The sequence below is a fragment of the Mesoplodon densirostris genome, chromosome 9 (genome assembly GCF_025265405.1).
Source record: "Mesoplodon densirostris isolate mMesDen1 chromosome 9, mMesDen1 primary haplotype, whole genome shotgun sequence".
Taxonomy (NCBI): Eukaryota; Metazoa; Chordata; class Mammalia; order Artiodactyla; family Ziphiidae; genus Mesoplodon; species Mesoplodon densirostris.
The window spans coordinates 79093550-79111307 of NC_082669.1; the positions used below are offsets into that span (position 1 = coordinate 79093550).

Here is a 17758-nt window from a genome sequence, read left to right on the forward strand (position 1 = left end):
AGAGCAAGTGTTTTCTGATCCTGAGTCATCATGAAGATTTGGGTAGTTTTCTCTTGCACTCATTAAAGGAGAAAGATGCCATGTTAAATCTTAAATGGAGAAAGATGGCTAACATTTGGTGAGTATCTATTTGGGCACAACTTCATCTGAGGCAATTTTACATTGCTTAAGCACATTCTCCCAAGAAATTTCTACTGTATACTTCAATCCTAGCACTTAGTTAAATTATACTTTTGTTCCTCTCTGATTCCTTGATCAACATTTCTTATCATTCATATCTCTGTCAAATGTTCACCTCCTAGATGGAATCTTTTCTGGCTGTTGTTTCTAAAGCAACCATATTCCCACAAAGTCACCTGATCCTTCTGCTTTATTTTCTTCGTAGTTCCTATCACTTACTTGAATTCATATTGAATTAGTTCTTGATTTCCTTGCTTATTTTCTGAATACTTTACTAAAATATAAGCTATGAGGACAGGAAATTTGTCAGCCTGGTTCAAAGATTTATCCTTAGCCCTTAGGACAATGACTGACATAGAGTATGTGCTCAGAATAAATACTGGGTCAATAGTGAAGGAATTTTTTTATACCTGACTCCAGCACAAAGCATAGGGCCTAACAGATATTCTAAATATATTTGCTGAATTGAATTGAATTTCCAAAATTATCTTACCAGTGAGGAAACTGGAGTTAAGGAAATTAAGTAATTTTCTGAAGGTCACATATTTAATAAGTGGAGAATCTAGAACAGGAACCCACGTGTGTGCAGACATCGTGTATCATTCAACAGTGCTTCAGAGAGCTGTGAGAATAGAGTCCAGGCATGTGGATTTCTGGTAATGCCGCTTATTAGAGGATGAAGCTTAGAGAATCTTGAGAGATGAATAGTTAACCTCAAGTGAGTTTTACACAAGGATAGAATGAAAGCCAATTCATGAGTCATTTCTTTGTATTATTAACTGAAAAAAGATCCATAGGCTTTACCAACTAGATGTAGGTGATGCAGAATTAATATTATGGTGTAGAAGTTTAAGAACTCAAAGTATGTTTTCTTTCAGTAAGCCAGCCCACTTGCACATGGAAGTGGGTCAAGGGAGTACCTTTTGGAAGGACTAAATTTTTCCTTAAAAGGAGCCTTGAAATTGACCCAGCTCTTGAAAAAACTATACTTGATATAAAATGTTTCATTGCTTCATTATACAACATGGAAAAGGAAGAAAAAAATTTAAAGAGACATTTTAATAATGGAAACGAGTTGACCAGAAATGTTTCTGTGTGCCCTATGAAATATTTAATTCTTTTGAAAAGTAGTTTATCATGATGGCCAATCGTGATGAGTGGGCTGCAAAATGCAGCCAAAGTAGGTGAATGAATTGACCTGCTGAATGAGGTTTTTAGTATTGTTTACCTGAATAATAACGTTTACCAAATATACATGGTAATCATTTTTACTAAGCTGCTGCTTCTGACAATGAATAACTACTGTCAGCTGCTTCTGAAAGTCTGCTCCTAGTTAGACATAATAAAAAACATACATCAGCAGAGAATGATTCATGATTTCCTGGTGTAGTGGAAATAACATATGCTATAGAGTCAGTCCAGCCTAGTTTGAAATTTTAATTATGCCACTTACTAGAGGAAGTTACCTCTCTCTGCTTCATAAAATTGTTCTGAAAAGGAAATGGAGTAATTTATGTGAAGTATCTACCTGACCCAGCGCCTGCCCAAAGTAGATGGGACTCAACAACCCTTCTATAGCCTAGACACAAATTCCAAAATTATGTGTCTCACATTTAGTCCAAGCCAAAGCATTAGTAAAGAATTCAATCTTCATTTGTATCTCTTTAGGAACATGAAATGCACCCTAATTCAAAGCTCACTTTAATCTTTCCTAACCCCCCTCTTGTTTCCTCCACAATTTTCACATCCCCACAGCTTCTCTGATGCCTTTCACTTAGCACTCTTCCTCTCTCAAATAACAATAACAATTAAAACATTTTTTTCGACACCCGTTCATGTAGTTACTGGATTTGTTTCATTCATGGTTGGTGTCTGCTAAACGCTAAGGGCAAGTATCCAGTTGCTTATAGGGAATTTCATTATGATATGCTCCTGCATAGTAAAAGTAAATCAAGGTATTCAGCCTTCAATCCAAAACTGGGCTTTGTAGGGTTGTAGGAAATTTTATTCAAAGATTGAAGAATGAAGTTATCCTGAGCTACTAGAGACTGGAAAACCCTTCCCATCTGCTAAAATCTTCCCAGCATCTTGACCCTGAGCTCCATCACTCAAACTTGTTTTTGGTGTGTGGCCAAGATAGCCACAGAGAAAATCAGAGAGATCTTTTTGGGTTACAAAGAAGTCCAAGGTTGCTTAATAAATCTTGGCTATAATTTGTTTCCTCTTCAACTTTGAAGTAGAACAAGACCTGTCCTTCAAGTCGTGTTCTTCTGTCTGCTGATGAAAGGCTCATAGTGAACACAGGGCTGGAGCACTTTCAACCCTCTTATTGACTTGCAACTCTAGATCTCAGCCCCTATCCACTCTGCTATACATTTGTTCTAGGTAATGTCTTCCAAAGAAATCAAGTCAAGGTCACTTTGTATCAGAGAATCCTCGAAACAGATCCTCACTTAATCTCTGCCATTTCTCAGAATTTAGAAACTAACACTTTTGTAGCATCTGGATTCCATTAGTATCCAAGACTTTAAGCCTCTGCTCCTATCCCAGGTCCAGTGTTGTCTGAAAGTCTTTGTTTTCCGGCAGAAAGTAGCCACTGTGAGTACTTCCAAAGCCTACTTAATTGTGAACCACAAGATGGCAGACATGTTTTGGGCCTTTCATCTCTGAGGAAGTATGGGGCAGCATCCCTAAACCCATGTGAGTAGCTCTGATAGTGATGTCTTCTTTCTATTGAAACTATATGTCTATAGAGGTTGAGTTTTAAATTAATTTTCATTTCACAACTTCATAAGTGAATTTTGAAGGTTATACATAATGTCATAAAGATCTGGGTTTCTTCCTAAAAGATCCACTCTTTCTTCCTAAAATATCCAAGTATTCTTCCCCAAAATACAAATTCCAACATCTGTATTGTATCTACCATGTCTCTCTAATATTGAAGTTGTGCTCTTAGACCCATAACATCTAACGTTCGGACAATGGGTTTATTTTTCCCCACAGAATTCCAGAAGTAATGTGGACAATTTCTCTGACTCAATTCTAGAAAGTAATGTTTTAATCTGAGATGTAGTTAAGCATATCACCTAAAAGTCAAACTCATTAAGGAACACCAAGATGTAAAAGCTGAAATCCAATAAGAACCCACCACATTTTCCTGCTTTACTGAGAAACACTTGTGTAAGTTTGAGGTGTATGACATTATGACTTGGTACACATATATATTGTAAAATGATTACCCCAACATGGTTAGTCATAACATCCATCACGTCACAAAACTACTTTTTTGTGGTGGGAACATTTAAGATCTACTCTCTTAGCAACTTTCAAGTATATAATATATTATTGTTAACTGTAATCGCCATGCTGTACATTACAACCCCAGAACATATTCATCATATAACTGGAAGTTTGTGACATTTGACCAATAGCTCCCCATTTCCCACCCACCAGCCCCTGGCCACCACCATTCTACTCTCTGTTTCTCTAAGTTTAGCTGTTTTAAAAATGGATTCCATGTCTAAATGAGACCATGCAGTATTTAAGGTCCCACCTTTAATAGAGTTGTATTCTAGGAAGCACAGTAACATTCTCAAAAGTCCTTTCGTTTGCATTTACCTTGCACCCTATCACCTGCTTTTGCTAGGAAATGGTAATGCCTGACTTAGAAAAAATTGTGTCTATATATTCTGAGCCCGTCAGTATTTCATATCATTCCTCAAAGAGCAAGCTGATTCCTAATGCTTCTGCCATCAGAACAAGTTTGAAGTCCATTGTCCTAAACTATTCAGTTCCCAAGTTTATAATCACCTTACTCCTCCTATACAGTTTTCCTCCTCTTCCACTCCCCTCAATGTCTTTAGCTAAGGCATAGGAGGTGTTTGTTATGACTCTGATAAAGGATAGAGATCTGTTCTTAGCCCGTGGAGGACCTAGAGTGTACCTCTTTTCTTGCTCGCTCTCCAGCCAATGTCATCAATCTCATCACGTGTGGGTGCAAACACACACATGCACAGTCAAGCACAGGCACACACGTATGCAGCATGCAAGCACACTGCTCAGCTGCACTGCATCTCCGTGGTGCTGTCCTATCTCTTTTCTCGTCTATCCTCTTTAGTTTCCTTTCTTTTTCTATGATTATTTGATAGTTTCTCTTTTGAACTTTGTTTTCTTCGTTGATATTTGCAAAATAGAACAGAACTAGGTTGGCTTAATGTGAAAAACTAGGTTATGGATCAGTTTCCAAACCCAGTTCATTACCAGAATCCTAGTAAAAGGTTAAAGAATACATCTTGGCAGGTCTGCTCTCATAGATTAGTAGGCCTGGTGTGAAGTCCAGATACATGTACTCTAAAAAAATGCCCCATGGGTGATTCTAATGGCCAAACCCGGTGCCTTTTAGCTTTAAATTCCCAGTACCTAGCTCAGGGCCTGGTTAGTAGATGTTAATAAATGTATTAATTACACAATTATTAATTAATTGATATTGTAGCAACTAAGAGTGATAGTTTACCACTATGGTAACATAGTGGTGACATTTACCACTATGTTGTAGAGCAGAAAGTTAAATATTCCTCAAGGAAGTACTTTCTTATTATGAAAAACTTGGGGGAAATCTGAGTTCACCATCAATAAACACGTTTACTTGAAGCAGAACTTCTCCAGTATTTTCCTATACTAGGTGAAAAGTGAATCTTTGAGAGATATGCATATTATCAAACAGTTGAGGGGCGGCCATGCGTCTGCCGCCTTTTGCACACGGACATGGCGCTCGACCCCGCAGAGCATCTCAGACATGTCGAAAAAGATGTTTTGATCCCCAAAACAATGAGAGAAAAGGCCCAAGAGAGATGTTCTGAACAAGTTCAAGATCAATACTAGAAAAGTACTTTGACATCAGGGGTGGCCTGGAACTTTCTTTAACCTGGATATATTCGCCAACTCACTGACTCCTTTCATCCCTTGGGCCTTCTTTGATAATATTTCAGTGTTTCTTTTGTATCAGTGTTTTCTGTGGCAGTCTTTTTGATCTATTGGCCAATAGGTAAGATTGGTTCTAAAGGAATTGTATAAAGTATAAGGAAGCATGGATTGTTTATTTGACACATCACAGAACTGTCATTAAATAACACAGAAGCTTGATAAAATGCCTGCCCTCTTTGTTAGTCACACATTCCAAATATGGGTGAATTAACAAAAAAAGAAATTCAAATTAAGAATGCTTAGGATATTCTTTAGGATATTTGCAGGCAAAGAACTAGCAAGACATCATTAAAACAAATTGGAGGGTTGCAGACTGTAAATGGTCAAAGTAATCAATCTTCTATCCAACTCTGTTACTTGAACCTGCCAAAAACTTTTCATTTGTTGTTTGAATTGTATGTGTATTATCACATATATTTTTGACATTTAACTGGCTCACCAATGTTAAGTCACACTGAAGTAGAGATTCAACACATCTTTAGACTGGTTTGGGTATATTAGGAGGATAATATATAAAAGCACAAAATATGATTATCTGTTATGTATAAGAGTACATTATATATTCTAAGAAATATAAAGAGATTTAAGGTACAGGTCCTCTTCCTTGGACCTACACTGGACTGTGTCAGGGTCCCCAAGACCACCCCTGGGTTTGGTGATTTCCTACAAAGACTCATAATACTAAGTATGTAGTCATACTGATGCTAAGATTTATTAGAGCAAAACCAGCAAAGGGAAAAGGCACATGGGACAAAGTCCAGAGGAAACCAGGTACAAGCTTCCTAGAGTTCTCTCCTGGTAGAGTCACTCAGCATGAGCTTAATTCCACCATGGTTGAATTGTGACAACGTGTGAAATGTTGTCTCCGGGGGATCTCATTAGAGACTCAGTCCTCAGACTTTTAACTGGGAGTTGGTCATGTGGCAGCCTCTGCATAGCATGTACCAAAATTCCAGACTCCCAGAAGGAAAGCAGGTGTTGAACACAAACCACATGGTTTACCCAGACAGTTTATAGGTGCAGTGAGCAGCTCTAATCAATTAGGGAATGGCAGGAACACTCCTCAAATCCAGGTTCTGATGCCAGCTAAGGGCCAGCCTTGTAAGCAATCCTTTCTAAGGAGAGCAGTGTCAGCCTGCCATGGTAGCTCTTTTCTGCACATGGGCACAGTAAAAGTATTATGTATTTAATAACTTTATAATAATTAAATAATTATGCATTCAATCAAAGTTATTATGTATGTCTATTGGGTCTGATGTCATGCCAGTGGCATCATGAATAACAGACCTCTGTCACTCACAAGTACAGCTGAATGATTTTTAAAACAACTGAGCAAAGTATATGATATGGTCATTACTCATTGACTTAGTGGTTCTCAGTTACATTTTTTAATTCACACTTCTGTTGCAGGACTTAACGATAGTCTTGACTCGTTGGTCTTGTTGCTGAATAATGGCAATTTTGTAATAAAATTATCTATAATTGGACATTAGTACTCTTGAATAAAATGGCTAGTACTTCTTTCACAAAGAAAGGTGCAGTATGTTTTAGTTTTAGAAGTTAAGCTAAATCTTTAATTGACTAAACTAGCAGGGAATATTGTCAGAGCAGATGAATCTAGTATTTTTTTTTTTTTTTTTTGCGGTACATGGGCCTCTCACTGTTGTGGCCTCTCCCGTTGCAGAGCACAGGCTCCGGATACGCAGGCTCAACGGCCATGGCTCACAGGCCCAGCCGCTCCATGGCATGTGGGATCCTCCCGGACCAGGGCACGAACCCGTGTCCCCTGCATCGGCAGGTGAACTCTCAACCACTGCGCCACCAGGGAAGACCTGTATCCATCCCTTTTAAGTTACTTTTTTCTTTTAACATCTTTATTGGAGTATAATTGCTTTACAATGGTGTGTTAGTTTCTGCTTTATAACAAAGTGAATCAGTTATACATATATCCCCATATCTCTTCCCTCTTGCATCTCCCTTGCTCCCACCCTCCCTATCCCACCCCTCTAGGTGGTCACAAAACACGGAGCTGATCTCCCTGTGCTATGCGGCTGCTTCCCAATAGCTATCTATTTTACATTTGGTAGTGTATATATATCCATGCCACTCTCTCACTTTGTCCCAGCTTACCTTCCCCCTCCCCGTATCCTCAAGTCCATTCGCTAGTAGGTCTCTGACTTTATTCCTGTCTTGCCCCTAGGTTCTTCATGACCATTTTTTCCTTTTATTTTTTTCCATATATATGTGTTAGCATTCGGTATTTGTTTTTCTCTTTCTGACTTACTTCACTCTGTATGACAGACTCAAGGTCCATCCACCTCACTACAAATAACTCAATTTCATTTCTTTTTATGACAGAGTAATATTCCATTGTATATATGTGCCACATCTTCTTTATCCATTCATCTGTTGATGGACACTTAGGTTGCTTCCATGTCCTGGCTATTGTAAATAGAGCTGCAATGAATGTGGTGGTACATGACTCTTTTTGCATTATGGTTTTCTCAGGGTATATGCCCAGTAGTGGGATTACTGGGTCGTATAGTACTTCTATTTTTAGTTTTTTAGGGAACTTCCATACTGTTCTCCATAGTGGCTGTATCAATTTACATTCCCACCAACACTGCAGGAGGGTTCCATTTTCTCCACACCCTCCAGCATTTATTGTCTGTAGATTTTTTGACGATGGCCATTCTGACTGGTGTTTGATGATATCTCATTGTAGTTGTGAGTTGCATTTCTCTAATGATTAGTGATGTTGAGCATTCTTTCATGTGTTTGTTGGCAATGTGTATATCTTCTTTGGAGAAATGTCTGTTTAGGCCTTCTGCCCATTTTTGGCTTGGGTTGTTTGTTTTTTTGATATTGACCTGCGTGAGCTGCTTGTAAATTTTGGAGATTAATCCTTTGTCAGTTGCTTCGTTTGAAAATATTTTCTCCCATTCTGAGGGTTGTCTTTTTGTCTTCTTTATGTTCTCCTTTGCTGTGCAAAAGCTTTTAAGTTTCATTAGGTCCCATTTGTTTATTTTTGTTTTTATTTCCATTTCTCTAGGAGGTGGGTCAAAAAGGATCTTGCTGTGATGTATTTCATAGAGTGTTCTGCCTATGTTTTCCTATAAGAGTGTGATAGTGTCTGACCTTACATTTAGGTCTTTAATCCATTTTGAGTCTATTTTTGTGTATAGTGTTAGAGAGTATTCTAATTTCATTTTATTACATGTAGCTGTCCAGTTTTTCCAGCACAACTTATTGAAGAGACTGTCTTTTCTCCACTGTATATTCTTGCCTCCTTTATCAAAGATAAGGTGACTATATATGCATGTGTTTATCTCTGGGCTTTCTATCCTATTCCATTGATCTATATTTCTGTTTTTGTGCCAGTACCATGCTGTCTTGATTACTGTAGCTTTGTAGTATAGTCTGAAATCTGGAAGCCTGATTCCTCCAGCTCCATTTTTCTTTCTCAAGATTGCTTTGGCTATTTAGGATCATTTCTGTTTCCATACAAATTGTGAATTTTTTTTTGTTCTAGTTTGTGAAAAATGCCAGTGGTAGTTTGATAGGGATTGCATTCAATCTGTAGATTGCTTTGGATAGTATAGTCATTTTCACAATGTTGATTCTTCTGATCCAAGAACAAGGTATATCTCTTCATCTATTTGTATCATCTATAATTTCTTTCAACAGTGTCTTTTAATTTTTTGCATGCAGGTCTTTTGTCTCCTTAGGTAGGTTTATTCCTACATATTTTATTCTTTTGGTTGCAATGGTAAATGAGAGTGTTTTCTTAATTTCATTTTAAGATATTTCATGATTAGTGTATAGGAATGCAAGAGATTTCTGTGCATTAATTTTGTATCCTGCTACTTTGCCAAACTCATTGACTAGCTCTGGTAGTTTACTGGTAGCATCTTTAGGATTCTCTGTGTATAGTGTCATGTCATCTGCAAAGAGTGACAGCTTTACTTCTTCTTTTCCGATTTGGATTCCTTTTATTTCTTTTTCTTCTCTGATAGCTGTGGCTAAAACTTCCAAAACTATGTTGAATAATAGTGGGGAGAGTGGGCAATCTTGTCTTGTTTCTGATCTTAAAGGAAATGGTTTCAGTTTTTCACTTTTGAGGATGATGTTGGCTGTGGGTTTGTCATATATGGCCTTTATTATGTTGAGGTAAGTTCCCTCTATGGCTACTTTCTGGAGGGTTTTTATGATAAATCGGTGTTGAATTTTGTCAAAAGATTTCTGTGCATCTATTGAGATGATCATATCGTTTTTCTCCTTCAATTTGTTAATATGGTGTATCACATTGATTGATTTGAGTATATTGAAGAATCCTTGCATTCCTGGGATCAACCCCACTTGATCATGGTGTATGATCCTTTTAATGTGCTGTTGGATTCTGTTTGCTAGTATTTTGTTGAGGATTTTTGCGTGTATGTTCATCAGTGATATTGGCCTGTAGTATTCTTTCTTTGTGACATGTTTGTCTGGTTTGGTATCACGGTGATGGTGGCCTCATAGAATGAGTTTGGGAGTGTTCCTCCCTCTGCTATATTTTGGAAGAGTCTGAGAAGGATAGGTGTTAACTCTTCTCTAAATGTTTGATAGAGTTTGCCTGTGAAGCCATCTTGTCCTGGGCTTTTGTTTGTTGGAAGATTTTTAATCACAGTTTCAATTTCAATGCTTATGATTGGCCAGTTCATATTTTCTATTTCTTCCTGGTTCAGTCTTGGAAGGTTGTGCATTGCTAAGGTTTGTCCATTTCTTCCAAGTTGTCCATTTTATTGGCATATAGTTGCTTGTAGTAATCTCTCCTGATCTTTTGTATTTCTGCAGTGTCAGTTGTTACTTCTGCTTTTTCATTTCTAATTCTATTGTTTTGAGTTTTCTCCCTTTTATTCTTGATGAGTCTGGCTAAAGGTTTATCAGTTTTGTTTACCTTCTCAAAGAACCAGCTTTTAGTTTTATTGATCTTTGCTATCGTTTCCTTCATTTCTTTTTCATTTATTTCTGATCTGATCTTTTTGGTTTCTTTCCTTCTGCTAACTTTGGATTTTTTTGTTCTTGTTTCTCTAATTGCTTCAGGGTAAGGTTAGGTTGCTTATTTGAGATGCTTCTTGTTTCTTGAGGTAGGCTTGTATTGCTATAAACTTCCCTCTTAGAACTGCTTTTGCTGCATCCCAAAGGTTTTGGGTCATCGTGTTTTCATTGTCATTTGTTTCTAGGTATTTTCTGATTTCCTCTTTGATTTCTTCAGTGATATCTTGGTTATTACATAATATATTGATTAGCCTCCATGTGTTTGTATTTTTTATGGATTTTTCTGTAATTGATATCTAGTCTCATAGCATTGTGGTATGAAAAGATAGTTGATACGATTTCAATTTTCTTAAATTTACCAAGGCTTGATTTGATCTAGCCTGGAGATATGATCTAACCTGGAGAATGTTCCATGAGCAGTTGAGAAGAAATTGTATTCTGTTTTTTTTGGATGGAATGTCCTATAAATATCAATTAAGTCCATCTTGTTTAATGGATCATTTAAAGCTTGTGTTTCCTTATTTATTTATTTTTGTGTGATCTGTCCATTGGTGAAATTGAGGTGTTGAACTCCCCTAGTATAATTTTCTTACTGTCAGTTTCCCCTTTTATGGCTGTTAGTATTTGCCTTATGTATTGAGGTGCTCCTATGTTGGGTGCATAAATATTTACAATTGTTATATCTTCTTCTTGGATTGATCACTTGATCATTATATAGGGTCCTTCTTTGTCTCTTCTAGTAGTCTTTGTTTTAAAGTCTATTTTGTCCAATATGAGAAATGCTATTCCATCTTTCTTTTGATTTCCATTTGCATGGAATATATTTTTCCATCCCCTCACTTTCTGTCTGTATGTGTCCCTAGATCTGAAGTGGGTCTCTTGTAGACAGCATATATATGGGTCTTGTTTTTGTATCCATTCAGCCAGTCTATGTCTTTTGTTTGGAGCTTTAATCCGTTTACATTTAAGGTAATTATCGACATGTATGTTCCTATTCCCATTTTCTTAATTGTTTTGGGTTTGTTATTGTAGGTCTTTTCCTTCCCCTGTGTTCCTGCTTAGAGAATTTCCTTTAGCATTTGCTGTAAAGCTGATTTGGTGGTGCTGAATTCTCTCAGCTTTTGCTTGTCTGTAAAGCTTTTAATTTCTCCGTCAAATCTGAATGAAATCCTTGCCTGGTAGACTAATCTTGGTTGTAGATTTTTCCCCTTCATCACTTTAAATATGTCCTGCCACTCCCTTCTGGCTTGCAGAGTTTCTGCTGAAACATCAGCTGTTAACCTTATGGTGATTCCCTTGTATGTTATTTGTTGTTTTCCCCTTGCTGCTTTTAATATTTTTCTTTGTATTTAATTTTTGATCGTTTGAATAATTTGTGTCTTGGTGTGTTTCTCCTTGGATTTATCCTGTATGGGACTCTCTGTGCTTCCTGGACTTGGTTAACTATTTCCTTTCCCATATTAGGGAAGTTTTCAACTATAATGTCTCAAATATTTTCTCAGTCCCTTTCTTTTTCTCTTCTTCTTCTGGAACCCCTATAATTTGAATGTTGGGGCATTTACTGTTGTCCCAGAGGTCTCTGAGACTGTCCTCAATTCTTTTCATTCTCTTTTCTTTATTCTGCTCTGCAGTAGTTATTTCCACTATTTTATCTTCCAGGTCACTTATCTGTTCTTCTACCTCAGTTATTCTGCTATTGATCCCTTCTAAAGAATTTTAAATTTCATTTATTGTGTTGTTCATCATTGTTTGTTTGTTCTTTAGTTCTTCTATGTCCTTATTAAACATTTCTTTTATTTTCTCCATTCTATTTCCAAGATTTTCCATTATCTTTAGTATCATTATTCTGAATTCTTTTTCAGGTAGACTGCCTGTTTCCTCTTCATTTGTTAGGTCTGGTGCGTTTTTACCTTGCTCCTTCATATGCTGTGTGTTTCTCAGTCTTCTTATTTTGCTTAACTTACTATGTTTGGGGTCTCCTTTTCACAGGCTGCAGGTTTGTAGTTCCTGTTGTTTTTGGTGTCTGTCCCCATTGGCTAAGGTTTGTTCAGTGGGTTGTGTAGGCTTCCTGGTGGAGGGGACTAGTGCCTGTTTTCTGGTGGATGAGGCTGGATCTTGTCTTTCTGGTCACTAGATCCATGTCTGGTGGTTTTTTTTCAGATGTCGGTGGCCTTATTATGATTTTAGGCAGCCTTTCTGCTAATGGGTGTGGTTGTGTTTCTGTCTTGCTATTTGTTTGGCATAGAGTGTCCAGCACTGTAGCTTGCTGGTCATTGAGTGGAGCTGGGTCTTGGCATTGAGATGGAGATCCCTGCGAGATTTTCACCGTTTGATATTACATGGAGCTGGGAGGTGTCTTGTGGACCAGTGTCCTGAACTTGGCTCTCCCACCTCAGAAGCAGAGCCCTGATGTGTGGCTGGAGCACCAAGAGCCTGTCATCCACACGGCTCAGAATAAAAGGGAGAAAAAAAAAGAAAGAGGAAGATAAAATTTAATTTAATTTAATTTAAAAGTTATTAAAATTAAAAATAATTATTAAAGAATTTTTTTGAAAAGTAATAAAAAAAGAAGAAGAAAGAAAGAAGAGAGCAACCAAACCAAAAAACAAATCCACCAATGATAACAAGTGCCAAAAACTATATTAAAAAAAGAAACTGACAGAACCCTAGGACAAATGGTAAAAACAAAGCTGTAGAGACAAAATCACAGAAAGTCCACCACCTCAATTTTGGGATCATTCGTTATCTATTCAGGTGTTCCACAGATACAGGGTACATCAATTTGACTGTGGAGATTTAATCCCCTGCTCCTGGCTGCTGGGAGAAATTTCCCTTTCTCTTCTTTGTTTGCTGAGTTCCCCGGGTTCAGCTTTGGATTTGGCCCTGCCTCTGAGTGTAGGTTGCCTGAGGGCATCTTTTGGGAGGTCTGATTTCTTCTGCCAGCGTTCAGTGCGTGTTCTGTAGGAGTTGTTCCACATGTAGATGTATTTCTGGGGAGGAAGGTGATCTGCACTTCTTACTCTTCCACCATCTTGAAGCTCCTCTAAGTTACTTTTTATTGTATTTTATTTTAGGGAGCATCTTGGTGGACCAGTTATGCAGAGACAGTTTAGAGAAAGTTACTCTGAGACTAGGTTAGATACTGACAGAGCTGTCTGATGCTACACATCTGTGTGGGTTATTTGGATCAAATCTTTTCAACTTTGACTGCATTTTGGAATTACCTGGGGAATTTTTAGAAGTCACAGATGTCTGGGCCACACCCAAAGCCAACTTAATCAAAATCTCTAGGGATAAAGCCAGGTATTAGAGTTTTAAAAAAAATCTCAGATGATTGTGATGTGCTCATGAGTTTGAAAACCATTATTTAGAAAGCAAAATGTTAGATATATTCTAAGTTATTGGCTACCAATAATAGCTAACATTTATTGTAAATTTTGTGCTAAGCATTTTCTTCCTGTGTTCTATAACCAAATCCTTGTGGTTATTTTGTAAGGCAGATGCCATTATTATCCTCTTTTGTGGATAATAAATGTAAGGCATTAGGGAGAAAGAGCAATTTGCCCAACACATGCAAATTGTGAGTTAGGGGCTTCCTGTCTAGGCACTGTGATTCCAGAATTTGGTCATTTAACCACTACTTCCCTAAATTCCTCTTCTGACAGACTCTCTGTATGCTTAAAACTAAGACGTTATCTTCACTCGCTATGATAAATGCTAACAGGAACTCGAATTAATTCAGTGCTAAGTTCTTCTACCCACAAAATCAAATACTTTAGTATTTTGACCATAGTAATATATTTTTGTATTTTTTAATCTACTCCGTCAGAGACTTCTGTTAATAGTTGTACACATAGAACGTCACAAAAGTTGTTCCCCGTCCTCCCTCCCACATTTGACAGTGAAATAGGGAAGTGATTTTGGCCAAATCTTCATGCGAGTAAAAAGACATTAAGGCTGATTCAGGTAGTCAAAATAACACAGCCCTGTTTTCTCTTGGGTTGTAAACTGTATTTGCTGAATTCACATCAACTAAGTATAGGAAAAAAATCTCTTAATCTAATTATCATTCCCTATTATAGCAAAACCTCAGTTGAATGGATGCCAAATAATGGAACTTTTAAATAATTGAGGACATTTTTAAACATTTTTTTTCTTCCTCATTGAGAAGTAAAGGAAGAGCAAGCAGTTTAGAATCAGGGACCTTCAAAAGGTTCATCGCTATTGTTCCTTCTTTTGAAATTCTATCCCACTAATTATCTGCATATTTAAATAATGTTAGTTTTCTCTTGGAATCCTTTAGAAATCAACACAGAGCTGGCTGGTATGACCTCAGAATCAGGAAGACACCTAATCTTCCATTTGGAATTTAGGACATGCAAACTTGTATTGCTATTTATTCTTCTTTCTCTCTTAAACATCCATACTGTTCTTGCAATTAGATATTAAGACCCTAGGGTCTGTACATTCTTTCCCTTTTGATTCTCATCTCCTAGCAATAAACACATAAGGATTGGGTGATGATGGGAGGAATACAGAACCAATCTCCTGTGCAGCTGGCTTTTACAACTGTGACATACAAGCAAACTGATATTCTTCAGAAATTTTAAGGTCATTATTGACATATGTTTACTATGCAGTATTTACAGTGCTATTTTTTTTAATATTTAGGCTGTAACATGTGGTATCATTCTTTCCCTGTGTTTATACTATATCAATGTTACAGGCTATATCATATCTCCCCTCTCCCCAAATTCATATTTGAAGTTCTAACTCCAAGTATCTCAAGATGTGACTATATTTGGAAATAGGGTCTTGAAAAGGCAATTAGATTGAAATGAGGTCATTAGGGTGGGCCCTAATCCAGTATGAGTGGTGTTTTTTATAGGAAGAGGAGACTGGGATACTGACAGGCTCAGAGAGAAGGTCATGTAAAGACACAGGGAGGGGGCTTCCCTGGTGGTGCAGTGGTTGAGAGTCTGCCTGCCAATGCGGGGGACATGGGTTCATGCCCCGGTCTGGGAGGATCCCACATGCCGCGGAGCGGCTGGGCCCGTGAGCCATGGCCGCTGAGCCTGCGTGTCTGGAGCCTGTGCTCTGCACATGGAGAGGCCACAACAGTGAGAGGCCCGTGTATTGCAAAAAAAAAAAAAAAAAAAAAGACACAGGGAGAAGACAGCCATCTGCAAACCAAAATAGATACCTCAGAAGAAACCAACCCTGCCAACATCTTGATCTAGGACTTCGGGCTTCCAGAATTGTGAGAAATTTCATTTCTATTGTTTAAGTCTGTGGTACTTTGTTATGACAGGCCTAGCAAACTAATACAATTAATTTAGCCTATTATAATCTTATGAGCCTACTTGCTGTTCCAGGTAAAATAATAATGTCTTACATTTCTTTAGTCCTTTTTTTTTAAATTTTATTTATTTATTTATTTATTTATTTATTTATTTAGGGCTGTGTTGGGTGTTCGTTGCTGTGTGTGGGCTTTCTCCAGTTGCGGCAAGTGGGGGCCACTCTTCATCGCGGTGCGCGGGCCTCTCACTGTCGCGGCCTCTCTTGTTGCGGAGCACAGGCTCCAGACGCGCAGGCTCAGTAGTTGTGGCTCACGGGCCCAGTTGCTCTGTGGCATGCGGGATCTTCCCAGACCAGGGCTCAAACCCATGTCCCCTGCATCGGCAGGCAGATTCTCAACCACTGCACCACCAGGGAAGCCACATTTCTTTAGTACTTTTAGCATTATTAAGTTATTCAGCATTCTATTTTGTTGTCTGTTTGGGTTTCCATAACCCCTGGACAGAATACAAGGTAGATCTCTGTTTCTCCTTGTCTCCTTTCCTGGAACAAAATTTAACCCAAAATGAACAAAGCAAACGGCATCCTTCCTGATACCTAGGTGTGAATTTATGTAAAGATGAATTTTTATTTGGGAACTTTTAAAACCTAACTTTCTGTTTTGAAAGGAAAAAAGAAAGGATTCTTCCCAAAATATATACAACAAGATACGAATATTTAGGAACTAAGTATGATGATTTTTAATGTCACCCTAAAGCTCAGATTAGCCATCGGAAGGCTTTGGTGCAGAACCTGGCCCTCTTGGTGATGGATGTCAGATCTAAAGGCCTGTGTGGGCTCCCAGAGTTTTGAACATTAAAGACTGGGATGCTATACAAATTACCTGAAAACTTTTACTGGATACCAAACATAGTTTTTTAAATTGGCCTTCAAATATGTCCTTGTAAAAGAATTCCACACCAGATATCAATAAGTACCAATAATTTTCAAGGGACTAATTTTGTTGTGTAACAGACATTTTCTGTATTTAAATATTTCTTTTTTCTCCCCACCATCATACAATGTCTTTTAGTTTTGCCCTCTTCTCCTTTAACAAACTTCCATTTCTAACCCCAGCTCAGTAACTTTATCTCTTTAACTTCATAACTTATAAAATGGGTAGAATAATAACCCTTGCTTTATAAACATTGTTTTCAGGTTGCAGAGGGTGAAACATATCAAGCATTTACTAGCTTGATGTTCATATTCTAGGAACTCAAATAACTGTGAGCATTATTATTATAATAACAATTAGAATATCTTTCAGTAGGTCTCTATGTATGTAACTATTTGTGAATTCACATAAAGATAAATTATCATGTGGTGCAGTTATAGAATAATTTTCAATATACTTGAAAAAATAGTTAAAAGATTTGTAGATAATATAAAGATATGAGTATTTCAGATAATGTAGTGAAAAGCTGTTTATATGCAATATTTTGCTTAATCTTCAGAAAAACTTTCTGTATAGGTATTATTAACTCCTTTTCACAGGTGTGAAATCTGGGTCTCAGTAGGAACATCCATGACCTGTCCCAGCAAAATCAGACAGAAGTTAGTGAAGCTCAGCTTTGCACAGTGGCTGTATCGTAGCCAATGAGATTTATCCGAGGTGCAATTATTGCTGATTGAAAACTTTTCTCTAACGCTGAAAGGATGTGACATATAGTCAGCCTTGGCAATGTTTGAGAGTCTCTACAGAGACTGAATTAAAAAAAAAAAGTTAGGGAAGCTGGAGCTCAAACTCAGGCTTTCACTTCAATCCAGTGTTCTTGCCCGTCTGCCACAGGTGAATTTCAGGGATTTTTAACTGGCCGTTCCTGCTTGTTAAGCTCTAAAACAAATCACAACATAGAAATATTGTGTGCTGTACTATTTATTTTATTACCTTCTATTTTTCAATAAATAACAAACTGTAATGATATACTTGGGGCTCTTAACTTTCCTGCCTGGGAGTCATTACTGGTAATTCAACACCTAATTCTCTCCCACTCCTGAGGCTCCTCTTACAACACAGGCGATATGTCAGCTGCTCTCTGAGGGACATCATTAGACACAGTGAGAGAAAGTCCTTGCTGTGTCTCCTGTAACGATGGGAGCTTGTTGTTCATTCCTTTTTAAAGGATCCCCTCTCTTCCTCTCAGATTGCAAATCAAAACTTGACAGACTTCTTTACTAATGCTTCATTTTTTCCCCATAGATCCTGTCAATTTTGTAA

At 37.6% G+C, this 17758-nt stretch overlaps 1 non-coding gene across 1 annotated transcript; it reads left to right on the plus strand.

Moving 5' to 3' along the window:
• The first annotated feature begins 17107 nt into the window (after positions 1-17107).
• LOC132496611 (U4 spliceosomal RNA) lies at positions 17108-17244 on the plus strand. The gene has a single exon (XR_009533503.1). It is a non-coding gene; the product is annotated as a U4 spliceosomal RNA (small nuclear RNA).
• Positions 17245-17758: the final 514 nt, after the last annotated feature.